This window comes from Vicugna pacos, chromosome 3 (genome assembly GCF_048564905.1).
Source record: "Vicugna pacos chromosome 3, VicPac4, whole genome shotgun sequence".
NCBI classification, from domain to species: domain Eukaryota; kingdom Metazoa; phylum Chordata; class Mammalia; order Artiodactyla; family Camelidae; genus Vicugna; species Vicugna pacos.
In genome coordinates this window covers 100,490,978-100,509,176 of record NC_132989.1, presented here as the reverse complement: position 1 = coordinate 100,509,176, position 18,199 = coordinate 100,490,978, and the positions used below count along the sequence as shown (strand labels likewise).

General features: G+C 33.3%; 1 long non-coding RNA gene across 1 annotated transcript in view; it reads left to right on the top strand.

The window, feature by feature from the left end:
• The first annotated feature begins 2,939 nt into the window (after nt 1–2,939).
• The window catches only part of LOC140689967 (uncharacterized), a 38,271-nt gene continuing 23,011 nt past the window's right edge, over nt 2,940–18,199 (top strand). Inside the window, exon 1 of the long non-coding RNA XR_012065112.1 lies at nt 2,940–3,013. This is a non-coding gene — a long non-coding RNA (uncharacterized lncRNA). The remainder of the gene's footprint in view (nt 3,014–18,199) is intronic.

Genomic DNA, 18,199 nt, shown 5'->3' with positions numbered 1-18,199 from the left:
AGGATAGCTGAGAAATGGTAATTCAAGAAGTCAATTATTTTTATTTTCAGCAAGTCACCTTAAACAATAGGAATGATAATTCTAGTGGAAATACAGATAAATCACAGAGGAATATATATATTGTTGCTAGAAAGGGCATTACAGGTTGATTTCACAATATCATCTTCTGAGTATAGAAACTAAAGCACAGAGAATGTTAGTGGATTTTTCAGGTTTATATTTGAAAAGTGACAGACCCTGTTTCCTCACTTCCATCATATTTTGTTCAATTTTTTCTAATGAGTAGCTCTTTAGTTGCATGAAATTTGAGCAAAGCCCTTTAGAACTTAAGTATAATGCCCTAATTTCTGTAATTTCACTGAATGTTTTTAAATGGCTTTTAGAGCCTAGGAATAGAAGTCAGTCCACAGGGGATGATTTGTTTTAAGCCAGCAACTGAATCTTTCTTGGCTCTCTGAAACTTCATGGGCACTGATAATGTGAGCTGTCTTAACTGCCCATGTAAATGAATAGCCAGAAGAATCTAGGCAGATGTTGTTAAAATATCTACTTTTGCTTTTGACATCCATCCCTTCTGCTGACTTTTGCCTGTTTAGTGCCTCTGAGATCTGGGTGACACTGATCCAGATTTTTCTAAACGAGTAAAGAAAAAATCCATTTCTTGTCATGAGAAAACCCAACTAAAGTCCTATTACCTGCTGTAAGATGTGACCTTGGTGAGTCAAAGTTGTATGTATCAATATACTATCTGTAAACGCAGCAGTAGAGAGAGCAAAGACCACACTTATCCAGCACCACAGCTAGGCCAAGAGGACTTCCTTTGACAACAAATGGACTTACAGCTTAAGTATGTACATTAGAAAATGGAAAGGCATTAACTCTGCGTAATGGTTTCTAAACAGAGGTAACCAGATGTTCTACTTGGACTGATTAATTCATTTATTTTATTAAATACCCTTGTAACTTGATTGTTTCTAAATGTTTGTCTACTTCTATTTTTTATTAAACTGCTAAGTGCTATGTATATAAAATTTTATATTTGAAATGAAGTATTATCCATTACTGTATTGCAGTTTACATTTTTATTTTTCACCTGCTATTTATATAGTAATTACCATGAAACCAAAGGGTTTTTTTTTTGTTTTTTATGGGTTTTTTTGGTAAATGAGATGGTTCTAAAAAAATAAGTCATGTCTTATTTCTAATAGTATTTGATAGAGCAGGTACAAAATTGAAAACCATATAGCTCTTTATAGACTAATCTTTCTCTTTACTCACAAAACCTGTCTACTCTCTTGACATGGAACTTTCTGTCAATACTTTGTTAAATCAGATTATAAGCAAGAATATATGAAAAAATATGGAGAAATTGACACTGGAATTGTTAAACTGAGTGAAATCACCAAATGATCATTCTCATTTACTTATTTTGTTTAAACAAAACAGATATGACTCTAACATCTAAAAAAGCAATGTAATAAGAGGACATGTTAACAAAATATATTATTTGTAAAGTAACCTATATCAGTAATCTTCAAAAATTAAAGCAACTAAAATGCATATCTAATCTCTTGACAAGGTAAATAAAGTCATGTTAATGGAGCAGTAAACTTTACTTATTTAAGTTAAGATATGTCTATAAATGCAACATTACATAGTCATAAGAGCTGACAACTTGGATCCATATTTACTGTTACATGATCACAGTAAAATCAGAAATACAGAGGTATACAGATATTAAATGCATATAAACATTATATGGTTCCAAGTTGATGGGGAAAAACCACACTAGAGACAAATTATGAAATACATAGATCTACCCCATTATATTTCAAATTCCTTAGCATACTCCATATGTAGTTTTTAAAATTTAATATTATTTTTTATTATTTTAACAAAACCATAATTCCTTATGAGCCATAGTGAAATTTTTTAAAAAATTATTTAAATAATAATGCAATTTCTAAGATAAATTTGTATTAAAATAATAAGTCAGTGGCAAGCAAAAGAAAGAAAATAAAAATCATGCTTTTCTCTTTAGTTTTGAGGTTGCATATATCTTCTTCAAAGCAAACTCAGTCTATTCATATCTGCCAGGATTTGTTTTTGTTTGATCATTTAACTTAATGTTACCTAATCCCCACTAAATATGCTGTAGTATATCTACCTTCTTCAGTAATTTGAACCCAAAACACATAGACTCTTGTTTCCCAAATATATTAATATAAAAAAGATATATTTTAAAAGGAAGCAATGAGGAAAAATAAGAATAAAGCTAATATGTTACTCGCTCAGCTGACTATATAACAAAAATGTCTCTCTATAAAATTTTATTTTACATGTATCCCATTAATTTCTACATACCATGTCTGTGTCACCGTATGTTAAATAATGTGTAAACCAAAGGAGAAAAATCTGGAAGTTCATGTACCAAAATATGAACAGACTTTTTTTTGGTAGTGGAAATGCTAGGTATATTTTACCATTTTACTTTCACTTAACTATATGATCTGAGTTTTTTTTTTTTTTCCTGAGGAACATATATTACTTTTATAACTTCAAGGGTCTATTTCCAATTTGGAAGGAAAATAAAGTGAGTATCTTTTTAACCTTAAAAATAATGTTCACTCAATGATTGACCTATTAAAGATTGATCTTAGTATCACTTTTTAAAGTAGTTGGAAATTATTATGTAATTACAGGAGATATCTGTAATAAATTTAGAATAGTCAATGGATCTTTTCTAAATTTTAGGATAACATCAAATTTTCACAAATTAAATTATGTTTTCCTTTTTATATCCGTTAACAATTTGGAGTAGCTGTTTCTTGATTTCTTCTTAGTATAAAATTGACAATGCATATTAACATTTTGACTGTTTCTGAATTTCCCTTCTTCGCCCCTCTCACTTCTTCTTATGGCAGATAAGGAACATCGTTCTTTAAGAGACTGAGAACTTCACTAAGCGATTTAAAAAGAAGTATTATATTTTCTCAGTATAATAAAATATGAGGTATGTGGCTTGCATTCTTTTCAAAAATACCTTTACAGAAGTATAATTGAGATTTAAAAGCTACGCATATTTAATATATGTAATTTCATCAGTTTGGATATATGCATACACCTGTGAAACAATCACAACTATCGAGGTAATACGTATCTATGTATCCATCACCTCCAAAAGATTCCTAAGGCCCCCACCCTTCTGAACAGGACAAGAAGGGAAAGAACACAATGTGAGATCTACCTTCTTTGTTATTTTTTAAGTGCATGTACAGTATTAACTGTAACATGGACACTATATTGGATAGCAGATCTCCAGAATGCATTCATCCTCATAACTGAGTAATTCACATCTATGAGGGCAGCATCTCATGATTTCTGTGGCTTTTTTCTCAATGTCTGTCCTGTAACTTCAGTCATCCTATTTATAATCAACACAGGAGGAAGGGAGAAGGAGATGGCACCGGCAAAACATTTCATTGCATCAAGGAAAGTAAAAGCTTTCCTTGAAGCTTCCCAGAAGTTCTGGTTTTCTTTTCTGTGGTAAGGGTTGTTTTATCAGCCATTCCTAGCAGCAGTGGAAACAGTGAAGTTGACAAGAGAAAGGTCATTTGGGAATGGGTGTTGAGTTAGCCAACTATTCCTCGGTTTCCTGCTGAAATGTTGCTTGGCTCTAGGTTTTGATCATCAGCTCTCATATGATACAGTAATCACTCTTTAAACAATCTCGTACATAATCATCTACCTAGTGTTACCTCTTCCTCAAACCAGACTCATACCTCCCCTCTGAGGTCCATATCCATAGGCACCTATAATACCAACCAGTCTTCTTCCTTTAACTAGTGCATATAGTGTATGTTATCAGGCAATTCAGTGTGCACCATTTTGGACAACTGCTAACAAACAACCATCCCGACTCCCAACAAACATGTACACAACAATAACAAGAACACCGACAACTACCACTCACAGATAAGAGATTCAACTCATGTGAATTATTAAGTAAAAGTTGCTTATCTACCTTCTCAAGCTATTATTTCACTCTGTCCTCTGTTCCCTGTTACGTATATAATTGTGTTAGTTTGTTCTTAATTTATGACCCTTAAACTACTGCAAAATCCTCTTGGCTCCAAACTTCCAGTATCTTCACTCCCCAACACATGTTTAGATAATATCATGCATGTTATTTTCAACATATAAAAGGCTGATAATGTTACTCCTCTGTTGAAAACCCTTTCATTGATTCCTTGTACTGAGTACAAGCACCTAAATATGGCATTTACTACTTCCTGCCTTTTCTCTCCTATCCCCTTCATTGTTCCAGCCATACTGAAGTATTTGTATTTATATGCAAGTTTGTGCGAATTGTAATACACAGTGGGACATGAACTCGTATCTTTCATCTGCCTGTGAATTCTGGCTTATCTATATGACCCATCACTGTGACATTTGTGACTTTTAAGTCATTTTCTTCATAAAGTTTATAACTAACATCCTTGCTATTTGGTTAACATTCCAACTTGCCATACTTTCATTATGGAAACAAGTAATTTATTTGTTCTGTGTTTCTCATATTAGAATGTGAGCATCTTGAAGGCAGTAGATCTTGTTTCCCTCTGAATCTTCAGGGCCTAGAGCCTTACAGAGCATGCAGTCCATCAGGATTGGTGTCCTTATAAGAAGAAGAAACACCAGAGTTCACTTGCTCTTGCTCTCTCTCGCTCTCTCTCTCTCTGAAAGTCTATGTGTCACAGACAGAAGGTGCCGTCTCCAAGTCAGGAAGATACCCCTCACCAGCACTAACACTGCTGACACCTTGATCTTGGACTTCCAGACTCCAGAATTTGGGGAGAATACATTTCCATTGTTTAAGCCATCCTGTCTACATTACTTTATTATGGCAGCCTGAGCAGACCAACACAATGCTTGCATCAGTTGTCCCTTTAATTTAAGCTGTTAAATAGTTTAGATGGTGCTAGTTAAAATTCATCAACGACCTGCTTTTTCATGAGAAAGCAAAACATACGAAGATTGAGTTTATAGCAATTACAACATAAGGAAACTTGCATTGCATTGATGCGGCAAGTTTAGCAGATTGTCAGATTACAGGATAAATTTATTGAATCTGAATAGTTTAATTCTTGCTTGTATTCAGAATCTACATTAGGAGACAACAATTTAAAATTAATTTCTAGAGTCAAAACCTTTTTACTTTTAAATTTTGGTTTCTCTAAGTGTTCTTTAATGCAAAGAACTCAGAAATGCTAACTATATTAATAATTCTTGTTCACAGTGTAGGGCTTTTCTTTTGGGAACTAGAGACTGATGATATATTTAATGTAAATTATTTTAATTTAAATTTAAATACAGTTCATTACTTATTACATTACTATTTTGTACAACATAAACCCACAGTTAAACTCTATATAAAATGAATATAAAAATAAATAATTTTGCTATCTGTATTGACCTATCCCCCCTTTTTTAAGTATGATATATTTTAATTACATTGATTAACAAAAACAAAGACACGATGAAATGAACAATTTAAAAAATCCTTAGCAAATCCACATACTATGATAATAAGGGACTTAAAGAGATTCCACTGAGAAAAGAAAAGATTAAGGATTTCCAACACTTTTATCTATGTGTGATATTACTTTAGGTTATTTTTATAGTTATTATTATTACTTGAAAAAAACTTAAAAGAAATATGACAATTAGAATAGTGATGAAATTTCCATAAATTTCCTGGCATTGGATCCAGGCTCTGCTGCTTATTTTCTTTATGACTTTAAGGCAATTTATTTAACCTCTCTGAACTTCAATTCCTTGCACTGTAAAAAAGGAATAATTATAGGACTCACCTTCTAAGATTGATGTAAAAATTGCATGAGCTAACATATAAAATGCTTGGAATAGTGCCTGACACTTAATACACACCCAGTGAATGTTGGCTGTCTAATACTAATGCTAATACGTGTTCATAACCCCCTTGGTATTTAGTATTTAAAATGAACCTAACACATTTACGTTCGGTAACTAGAGATATACCTACTAGACCTGTAATAAATTTCAGAGATGTGTCTAGTTCACTTTACCACCTGTGATCCAGGGCTTTGAACTTTCTAACCTTAAGGAAAGAGGTTTTACCTTCAAGAATAAGAATATAAAACACCTTTCTATATACTATGTGGAGCAAGGCATTTGTTTATTTTTCACCAATAAGGCAAATGCTTCTAAAATACAGTTTCTGTATAATACAAAGAAGTCATTGAAGGAATAAGGAAATTGCCAGGTTATCCTGATGCAGATTGATTTACATATACACACACACTCCTAAAACTCAACAGCCCCCAGCCCCAAAATAAAAGGTACCAGGTGAAGACTCACAGATCAATTTAGCAATTATTTTAAAAATACATGAAACTTTAAAAAATGACTAAGTAAGTAAGCCTAATTACCTCCCCACCAAAAAAAACTTTTTTTTAAAATACATGAAACCATATATTCTTAAATGGGAAGCTCAAGCATAAGTGTCATTTATACTCCAATAAACTACTTAGTTTCTTTTTTCTTAATATTTACAAACATTTTCTAATTTGACGATCTAACATGTTTTGGGGTTAATAACATAGAATAAGGTGATTTAGGGGATAATATGAATGGAAACCTCTAATTTTTAAAAATAGTACATGAGTGTCCTGATCAAGAGCTAAAAATATCTGGCAAGCTTAGTGGTAAGGAGATGTTATCATTAATTACTTTTCAACAGCAGTTGCTGTGTTTCAAGTTTGTCTTCTGCCTGCAGATTTATTAGCTCCTTCATGGAATATGTCACAAGGGAGGTATTTCTGAAGCAATAACAGAAGTGTGTGAAAAATCTCAATATGATGCATGAGAGTAATCTCTGCCTTGCAGATGTTAATTCCCTGCTTATTGCAGCTAGAAAACAGGTGCCAAGATATTTGCAGACGCTCTTTCCCGCTGGACGGCACACGGGCAAGTTGGGCAGAAGTCCTATAACATGCTAGATGCCACTGATATGTGATAAATCTTAGTAGTTCCAAAGTCTTTCCAAATGTATGAGTAGTTTTAGATGACATTTAGCCCCCTTTAAGTTGGAAGATGAAATGTGGTGACTGAAGCTGAGTGTGTACTCTGGGCTTGGAGGGGAGATATTTCCTCATCACATGTTGTCTCTGGTGAACTCTCAAAAACACAAATAATGGATGCTATCAAACACTTCAAAAGTGAATTTAGTTTAAAAAATGCCCCCTTTCAAAGAAAAGTTCTTTATTTAAAACCATGATAGTAAAAGAGAAACTCAATAAAAAATTTCACCTTTCAAGTTCACATTACTTTGTAATCTGAAGGTGACAAAAATGAGAAAAGTAAATTTGAAGAAATGTAAAAGCCAACATCAGTGAAAGAAAGCTTATATTCTACTTTTAGAAAAAACGTACAGCAAAAAATATTAAGTTTTTGATTTGTTTTGGTAACAGACATGGGTTTTCAGGATCAAAATAAACTTCCAAACTGTCAGCTCATGGTAAAATATAGTACTCTTTAACCCAAGAAATGACCTTAACTATCTAATGCAATGAGTTTTCTATCTGAACAAATACAGAAGAAAATGAGTTTTCCAAATGTTGTCATTGAATTTTAATTGTTCAACTACTAACTTTAACACATTTTCCATGTACTGATAACTTCTATTAATATCCTCTAGAATTATGAATGTAAGAAGTAAAGTGGGCTAATACTTACTTTTTAGCATGTGCAAAACCTTGATTTATAAACACTGGATGTGTAAAATAATTCAGTTTCTACAAAAACTCTAAAATACTCTTATTTTCCTAATTTGAAAATGAGGAGATTGAGGCAGAGACTAATCATATCACATTCCCAAGCAGTTAATTTGTGCCACATTAAGGATCTGAACCAATGCTATTTGTCTCCAAAATGATGTTTTAAATTTTTTGTAATAAGAAAGGCCTAAAGAAGGATGAAGCAGAGAGTTTACTTCTAGTGATGAAGAAAATGTACCTGACATTTGGAGTTGAGATGAGAATGAGAAAGAATAGGAGAGAAGCAGTTGAGAGGTTAAAAAAAATAAAACAAGAAAATGAGAAAAATATTAATATGTTTTGTATCCTAATAAATCTGATTACCTAGAGATAAATCAATATTTCTTTTTTAAAAAGTGTGGAGGACGTTTTTCTTAATAGCTATTTTGATTAGAGCTTAATCATTTTCACTCTGGTCAAGTTAAACCAATCTGAATTTAGGATAGGAATGTTGAAAAATTGAATAAGATGGCTAAAACCACCGTTGTACAATAAGATGAATGCTTATAACACAGTGAAGACTTAAAGCCAAATCCAGCTGAGTTTTTAATTTTTTTCTTTCTCACTCGAGTAGTACTAAGTTCTTTAACTAAAACAGGGAAGGTTGTTCTAAATAATTTCATAGAAAGAGGAAATGTGTTGAATGGCTCCCTTTATTAAACAAATATTTGTTGACTATACCAGAGTATATTCCAAATGTTTGAAATAATTCAGTGAAGAAAACATGAGAAGAAGAAAGTGGTGGAGGAGGAGGGGGAGAAGGAGAAGAGGAAGCGGAAGAAGGAAAGAGAAAGAAAGAAAAGAAAAAAGACAATTTTGTTACTTTTGTGAAGCTTGTGTTATATCAGTGGGAGATATATACTACACTGTTGATACATTAAGTATACTATTTAGTGTGCTAGAGGGTGATAAATGCTTTGTCAAAGGAAAACCCATAGTAAGATTATGTTACACGTAGAAGGTGGAGGTGTGGGTTATAATTTCAAAAAGGAGGTTGAAGTGAGGCTTGTAAAGAAGGGCATATTTGAGCCAGTGCTTGGAGGTAAAAGAGTGATGAGGAAATCTGGGGAAATATGTCCCAGGCAGATGGACTACCAGGGCAAATGCCCTAAGCAGAGGTATTATTGGCTTTTCCAGGAACAGCAAGAATATCACTCCCACTGACCTATCTCCGTAAGATTTGAAAGGAATGAGCTATTGGAAAGCAAAAAATGATGTTAGAGAGGAAGCAGGTGACAAATCACATAGAGGTACTTGTAGCCAATTTAAGGACATTATGTTTTTACTCACAGTTAAATGAGAATCTGTTGCAGGATTTTGAACAGAGGATTAATATGATTTTTACATACCTTGAAGGAATCACACTGGATGCTTGGTTAAGAATAGACTGAATGAGGGCAAAGGTAGAACGCAGAACATTTAGGAAGTCAATGCAGTAATGCAGATTAGCAACAAGGATAGACTTGGATCAGAGTGATGATCAGCGAGATATTAGTGAGATAAAAGTAATGGGATCCTGTTTATATTTTAAAAGGAGAGCCAGAAATGTTTCCAAATTGTCTAGCATAAAGGAAAAGTACCATAAAGAATGACACCAAATATTTGAAGAATGATGCCTAAAGATGTGGAAAATGAAATTGTCATCAACTGAGACAGAGAAGTTGGTAGGCAGAGTAAATTTGGAGGGAGAGTATGAAGAGTACACTTTAAGACATGTAGAATTTTAAAAGTCTATTAGGTACCAAATGAGACAGTAGGCACTTAGACTAATGAATCTGGATTTCAGGTGAAAAGGACTAGAGATTATATTTGGGAGTCATTGGCTTATAAACCATGAGCTTGCATGTGATAACCACTGCAATGAAGAAGTAGAGAAAAGGTCTGAAAGTGTCAGAAGTCAATATGATGAGGTCACAGATAAAAAAAAAAATAGAAGGAAGATAAGCATTAGGAGAACAAACAAGACAAACAGTGTCCTGGAAGCAAAAGGAGGATAGCTTATCAAGGAAGATATAAATATCAGTGAAATTTTATGCTGCTGATGGATCATGTAAAATAAAGGCTGATAATAACACACGGGATTTAGAAAAGTTGAGGTCACTGATTACATCAACAAGAGCACTTTTGCTGGAGTCAGGTTAAAGCATGACCAGGGTGGCTTCATAACAGAATATGTGGAGAGAATTTGGAAACAGCATAGGTGCACAACTCTTTCAAGGAGCTTACCAGAGAAGGAAAGCAGAGGAATGGACTTGTGGTTGGTAAGGAAAATAGAATCAGATCAGAACCAGTTATATTTTTAAATGAGAGAAATTTCAGTATTGTTTGTGCTAAAGACCATAATCTGGTATGATGGTTAATTTAAGGTGGCAGCTTGACTGGTCTGTTTTGCCCAGTTACTTGGTCAAACATCAGTCTAGAAGTTGCTGTGAAGGTATTTTTCAGACATGATTAGTATTTAAATTAGTAGACTTTGAGTAAAACATATTATACTCCCTAATGTGGGTGGGCCTCATCAAATCAGTTGAAGGCTTTAAAAGGAAAACATTCTGAAATACCCCTATGAGAAAATAATTTTGCCTCTAGGCCTGCCCCTCCCTCCCCCTCTCTCTCTCCCTCTCTCTCTCTCTCTGTCTCTCTCACTCTCTCTGTCTCTCTCTTTATGAGTCCAACTCTGATTGCCCCAATTTCCCTGGAGAACCCTGACTAATATGGAAGGAAACAGAAAAAATTACTGGGATCGTGTCCTTGAGTAGGTTGAAGGGAACTAATCTAGTGTATATATAAAGAGATTTACTGTAATTAAGATACAGTTGCTTCTTATAGAGGAATTCATAATTTTTTTTTTATGCCTTGGACCTTGGCAGGCTGGAGAAGACTAGACCCCTTATTGAAGTAATATTTTAAGACCTCAAACAAAATCAATTTTATATAAATGCATGTATCTTTATACTTTTCAAAACATAAAATTTTACCATAGTAATATATGTTCCCCTATTAATGGTTTAAATAAAAAGTTCAAGTCGTAGGTTTTTCATTGTTTTCAAAGTGGTGTCAAGAATATTTTAGAATGATACATGAATTATAATGCAATATGAAAATATCTGTGATTTCTAATGATGACAGTTATAAATATTGTAATTCAGTGTTTGCCTGAATTTGTATTTTAAAGAAATAGAAAATGTCAGTTAGGAATTAATAGAAAAAATAGCTTTTTGCCATCTAAGTTCATGGGTCCTGTAATTTTCATCGATGGGGAATTTAAGGGCTGTTGACAGCCGGTTTAGTACCTGCTCTACAGGGACTGAAAGGCAATTAAAGGACATTGTGCAAATGCTCTAAGTGGATAGAATTGATAGTGGAAATTGCAAAGTTTGTCTCTAATCGCCTCTAATGATGTAAGACTCAAGTTCATCAGCTGCAGGTGAGGAACAGAAGATGTGGAGATTTGGAAAGAGGAGATAGTGGGTGATAATTGGCTGGAAGAATGAGTGTCCTAGGGAAGCACAGTATGATTGCAAAACTGCACTAAGATCTCACTTGAGGTTCACGTCATAATTTTAAAGTGTAATCAGTCAAAGTAGTTGTATATTAATCTTCATTCATGTTCATCTTTAAGGACGCAGATAAATAGTAGCTGCAGAGTTGGATTTGAGTGTGGTTTTGCCAGTTGAATTTGAGGAAGCATAAGAGGGGCACAGATATTAAGTATGTGTACTTGACCACGGAATTCAAGAGAGAAAAGGGAGGTGGCAAGGCTGTGAGGAGATAAAGAACAGTGAAACTAATAGAATCAAAAGACTGATGGTTTTGATGGTACATGTGATTGTAGGGGTCTAGGTGAGTCCATGAGTTGTAGATACAGGAAGCTAGATAATATGAACCATGCTTTTTACAAAGCGACAAGTTCTTCTTTCAACCAGCACTCTTCATGAAATAAGGAAGGAAAAGATCTTTCACAAAGAAGAATTCTCAGAAAGGGTCATAGTATTCTGAACCAGGAATTGCTCCCAAGTCCAACTGCAGGCCCTGGAAAACTAGTCTGGGTCACATAAATACTATTTTGTATTTACACTTCATTGCAGGAATTCTAGTTCAAGTGTCCTGCAATGGACTGAATGTTTGTATCCCCCTCAAATCCATAAATTGAAATCCTAATCCCCAAAGTGATGGTATTAAGAGCTAGGGTTTTGGGGAAGGTAATTAGGTCATGGGGAGGAAGCCCTCAAGAATGGGATTAGTGCCCTTATAAAAGGGACCCCAGAGAGTTCTCTAGCCCTACTTCTGCCCTTGGAGTATATAACCAGAAATCGGCAGGCAGTCTACAAGCCTTATGAGAGACCTTACCAGAACCAATCACACAGGCAGCCTGTTCTTGGACTTCCTAGTCTCCAAAACAGAAATCAATGTCTACTGTTCATAAGCCACTCAGTCTATGGGACTTCGATAGAGAAGCCTGAATGGACTAACATATATCTCAGTCATGTAGGTCAGAGATACTGGATTAAGGACATACACCTAGAGCAAAGTCATTTTAATCTTTTCTGACAGGAAACTGTAGGAAAAGCTGGGATATTCTTTGCCCTTCAAGCTATGTCATTCTATTTAGCTTGAGTGAAAGGAAGAGAGAAAATATCTCCAGCATTGTGGCTAATTCTAGGAAAGAAGCAGAACATTTTTCTAGAAAACAAGGCTCAAGCAGGGTGCTTGATATTTAGGAGATTATTTTCCAGCTTGATTATGGAATGAAGCAAAAAGTCTTGATCTACTCTTGCTCCTGTATGTTAGGCAGGAGGACAAGTGGTTAAGGAATGATAGGCAATGACATCTCATCCATGAATAAATGTATGTTGTAGACCTACAAGTTGATGTTCTAGACTGTAGGCGTACAGTGTCTATAAATTTCAAAATCATAATTTTTTGAGAATTTGACACCATTCTATTTTTTAATTGAAGTATAGTTGATTTACAATGCTGTGTTACTTTTTGCTGTACATCATTGTGATTCAGTCATATATATATACACACACACACACACACACATATATATATATATATATATATATATATATATATATATATATACACACACACATCTTTTTCATATTCTTTTTCATTTTAGGTTATTACAAGATATCAAATATATATCCCTGTGCTAAGGTGTAGGACTTTTGTTGTTTATCTATTTTATATATATAGTAGTTTATGTCTGCTAATCCCAAAGTTCTAATTTATCCCTTCCCCTTTCCCCTTTGGTAACCATGAGTTTGTTTGCTATGTCTGTGAGTCTGTCTCTGTTTTGTAAATAAGTTCATTTCTCATTTTTTTATATTCCACATATCAGTGATATCATGAGATATTTGTCTTTCTCTATCTGACTTACTTCACTTAGTATGATAATTTCTAGGTCTATCCATGTTCCTGCAAATGGCTTTATTTCATTCTTTTTTATGGCTGAGTTGTATTCCATCATATATATGCCACAACTGCTTTATCCAGTCATCTGTTGATGGACATTTAGGTTGCTTCCATGTCTTGACTATTGTAAATAGTGATGCTATGAACATTGGGGTACATGTATCTTTTCAAATTGGAGTTTTCTCCAGAAGTGGGATTGCTGGATTATGGAAACCATTCCGTTTTTATAGTATCTAACAAGCCACAGAAGGTAAAGAAGAAGAAAAGCTTATAACCCTGTAGAAAAAAACCATATCCAGGAAGGCTAATGTTACTGTTACATGTCATCCAACTCAAAAGGAAGACTTGAATCTTGAAAATAAATTCTTGAATCACAAGCATTTTTCTTCATGGAACACTAATAGTTCCCAAATGGAACTGCAGGTTCTTTCTCATATTATTTGCAATTCTTTTGAGCTGATGAATTTGAATTGCTGAGATTCAACTTTTTCTTCTTTAAGATTACAGTAAAGGGGACAGGCCTGTATATCTAAAAGGAGTATGATGAAAATCAAATCACAAAATATATATGAACAAAGCAAATTATAAAAATTGCTGATATGTAATAAAAATTAAATTAGGCAAAGTAGTCATTAGATAGGTAGATAAATAGATGACAGATAAGATAGGTGAATATGAAGTTTCCTCAATTCAATGTTACCTTCAGTAAGTCAGGTAAATAAAATTAAATCAGTGAATACAAATGTCAAAAAGATTTTTAAGATAAATAAATTATATTCCATCAAATAAAATGATGCTTGCTGCATGTTTTATATAAATTGGTATTTACAGTAAAGTGAATAATGAGCAACCTTATTTTTATCAAATTGTTTTTGATGTTCAGGTGTATTTCAGTTAGACTACATACTTACATGTATGTACCTATTTTAATTGAACTGGTTATTATGTACTTGTTCTTTCAGTATTACTCACCAGCTTCCACTCCAGTCTTTCCATTAACCCTTTTCACTTCCCAGCCACGTGATGAGAAAGATGTAAAATATAATATAGTCTGGACAATAGGATTCCAAATGGTGCTGTGGACTAAAGATCACCCCCTTTTTATCTCTGGAGCTTGTGGAAGGAGGATAAGATGAAATAGTAGTGCTGCATGTAAATGTGAGAAAACCAGCTACACAAGAGGCTCTATATTTAGCAAGCTTTCACAAGTGTTCAGGGTTTAGGGAACATACAAATATGCTTAGCTCCTGAGTTTTGGTGTCATTGAAATGCAGGCATGAATTTCTATTTCTAAAATTTAAAGAAATTCTAACATAAATTTGTGCTATTGGATAGAGAGATTCAGATGCAGGATGCGCAGTGACAAGAAATATTTTTTGTAATTAATTAAAAACATAGTCCTAGTGATAGATTTCAAAAATGGACATATTTTTAATACTAATAGAAACATTTGAACAAGTTAAATTATAATGCTTTAACATATAGTTTGCTTATATGTCTAAGAAAGTATCTGAAATTATTTTACATAACCAAAGTAGAGAGTCAGAGAATTATGATTTATTAGGAAAGTTGCCTTTCATTATATGAACAAATTGCATGCTTAATGTATAGGCAAAAATGAAATAGCCTTTAAAACACTGAAGGACATATGCATTCATTTCTCAATAATAATAATAATGTTTAATCATTTATTCACTAATTCAAAAAACTGCATTTAATATCTACCACTTGTTATACTCCATATTTAAAGCTTTGAAATTCATTACAGATGAGAAATCACGCACAGAAACAGTTATAAAACAAATTAGGATGTTATAAATTTTAAAGAAAATAGGATGTATATGTCACATATTTTGTAAGGTATTGATTATAAAAGAGTAGATAACACAGGTGCAATTACTGTACTAATAATGGTTATGGTTCATTTGAAAACTGTATGTATACATACATGTATGTGTGTGTTTGCAAATGTGTGCATAAGTGTGTATGATTCAAACAATGGAGTTATTATGATGGAAAAAATACCAAATTCTTTGCTCAAAAAGAGATTACATGGATAATTTAGTCTTTATGATCAGTGAAGTCTGTTACATGTCAGGGCTTGAAAAGGGAAACAAACAAAACACAAGGTATGTAGAGGAAGGGAAAGACTAACCAAAGGTTTAGTTTTGAAAAGGGTACACTAGAGAGGCTTGTGAGACATCAAAGAAATATCAAACAGAGAATAAGAAAGGTGAGGTTGGCACTGAAAAAACAACAGAAGGCTGGGATGAAGTTGTTATTCTTTTTCCATAGTGATACTCTTTAAAACAACGGTTAAAAGATAAGGCTTACCTATTTTTAAAATATATTTTATAAACAAACACTTACACAGTGCCTAATGTGTCTAGCATTTTAAATATAATTGCTGTACTGCACTGTGCTACCTACAGAAAGAATGGAACAGGAAGAGCCCCAGCTTGAGTCCCAAGTGTGTTTCAAGAAGGAGAGAGTGGTAAAGAACACAGAGAAAGAAGAAATATCCTAGTATAAGGGAGGAGGGAGAGAGGAAACAGAGAGAGAGAGAGAGAGATGGATTGAGTAAAAGAGAAAAGAGAAAGGGGTGTGGTTTTACAATATATAGGGTAAAAGAATGTTACTGTAGGAAAGATACAAATGCTGGCAAGTCTGTTAAGTCTGATAAAGTGAAAACTATGACGTTTCCATTGGCTTTGGTATAAATGAAATCAATGGTGAATGCAAGAGGATTTTGATTGAGTGGTAGTAGTGGATGTAGACGGCAGGCTGAAGTGGGTTAAATATTGACCAGGATGTAACAAAACAGTGGCTTTATATGAAGACATTTCTAGAATAGCTTGTCTGTGAATATGATGGAGCACAAGGCAGTAGATCTAGGCTAGAACATAACTCCTGTGATACTCTAAACCACTGAATTCACCAACAGCAGCTCTAATCAAAACAACATGCTGTTTTTACAATCAATGTCTACACATTTCAGAATTAATTTATCAAAATGTATTATCTGATAAACATTGTACTTGATTTTGTGAATTTATTAGCATGCAATATTAACTATTGTGTATTATTTCATAGAGAAATAGAATTATGTAAGATAAATGTCTTAATGCAATTAAATTCCTTATCTATATAACATGAATAACACTCAAATCTTACAATTTTCCATTCAGTAAGCTCCTTCAATTTGTAGAGCAGTATGTGAAAACACAGAAATAGTTTGTGTACTCTAGTCATTTTATTTTTCTAAAAGGGAGCAGAGGTTGTTAGGGAAATGGAAAAGTCTAAATACAAGTTATTAATTATATCAGAAAAAAGCAAAATGACTGTGTTTTGTTTGGGAACAGATAGTCTCAATACATTGTACAAATATGACATTTTTATTAAAGTCTAGTTCACTTTTTGCTTCTGACTTCAAACATATAATTATACTCTTTTTAAAACACTGAATAACCCTATGATAATAATTCTGTTACAGTATGTATTAATCATAATCCACTTTTTCATAAGCAGCCTATCTCTAAGTGGTAATAATTGTTATTTATTTTGAGTATTTTTATGAATCTTTATATGAACACTCATTTAAAAATCATTCTCAAATAGATAAATGTTCATAGTTTTCTGAACAAAGAATTTTGTCAGTTTTTCTAAGATAGCAACAGTCAGTCATGGTACAGTCATATTTAACAGTTATATCATATTGGTATATCAGTGGCTTAAAAAGTCTATTTTTTCTCACTCTGATATCAAAATTGTGAGGTTTTTTTTTTTCTGCTTTTGGGTATTTGTTCTTGTCTTTTGGCATGCTTGTTGTTTGTTTATAAATTTATTTGTTACTCATTTGAATGCTGGTCATTATTTAGACAACAATGCCAATTTCTCAATAACAGTTTTTTTCCTCCAAGTGAGGCTTATAATTTCTTCTGTTAAACAGTTTAGGGTCAGATCATCTTAATCCATATGAGACTGAAAATATTCAAGACTAGAATTAAGTTTTTGTGAAGAATGGCCTATTGCTTATTTCTAGAGCATAGCACTCTGTGGATCATAATTGAAACCCTAAGATTTTACCTTTTCTCCTTGGCAGTCCATGAACTCCATTTTATGTCCTGTCAAATCCTAGAGACCACAATAGTCAAACTCTGTTCGGCTTCTTAGCTTCTTAGCTTCCATTTATTAGGCTTTCCCCATGAGTCACTTATAAACTGCAAAACCTCAAGACATAAAGCATTGTTGCATGAGTTTTAGCTAATCTCATTGAACTTTTCTTCTTTCTGGGATTTCGGCCCCTTAAACCCTGCGTTACTTGATAGCTTTAACATGCCTTCAAACATGTTTCTGTTTTGTTATTGTCAACTGAGTCCCAATTTTCTAGTTATTTCTAATTATTTCCTCTAAATCTGTTGGTCTATGATAAACTGATCTGTCGTTTACAAGAAGTAAATTGTATTTCTCTGCCTCATTCAGTTCCAATATGAAGTCATGTATTTCAATCAAACTCTAAATCTCTTTTTTAATATATTTATGTCAACAAAAATGACTATACCCAGAAATCAAAGAAACACACACACACATACACCTATACACAAGTTGACGTTCTTTTCCTTTCTTTACCATAATTTTAGCTCATCTTCAAAACATAGCAAATTGGACTTGTATGTCCAGATTTCACATCATTATACATAAGCCCTGATTAGAAAATTAAACACCTGTGTATTTTTCCACTCATGAAAATAATGATTCATAAAGAAGATAGAATCTTCTTAGAATAATTGAGATACACTACATATTTTTTCACACTAAATCCTCAAAATCTGGTATGTATAACTGCACATCTCATTTCAAACTAGCCACATTTCACCTTCTCATTAGCTACATGTGGCTAACAGCCAGCATATTTGAAAGCACAGTTC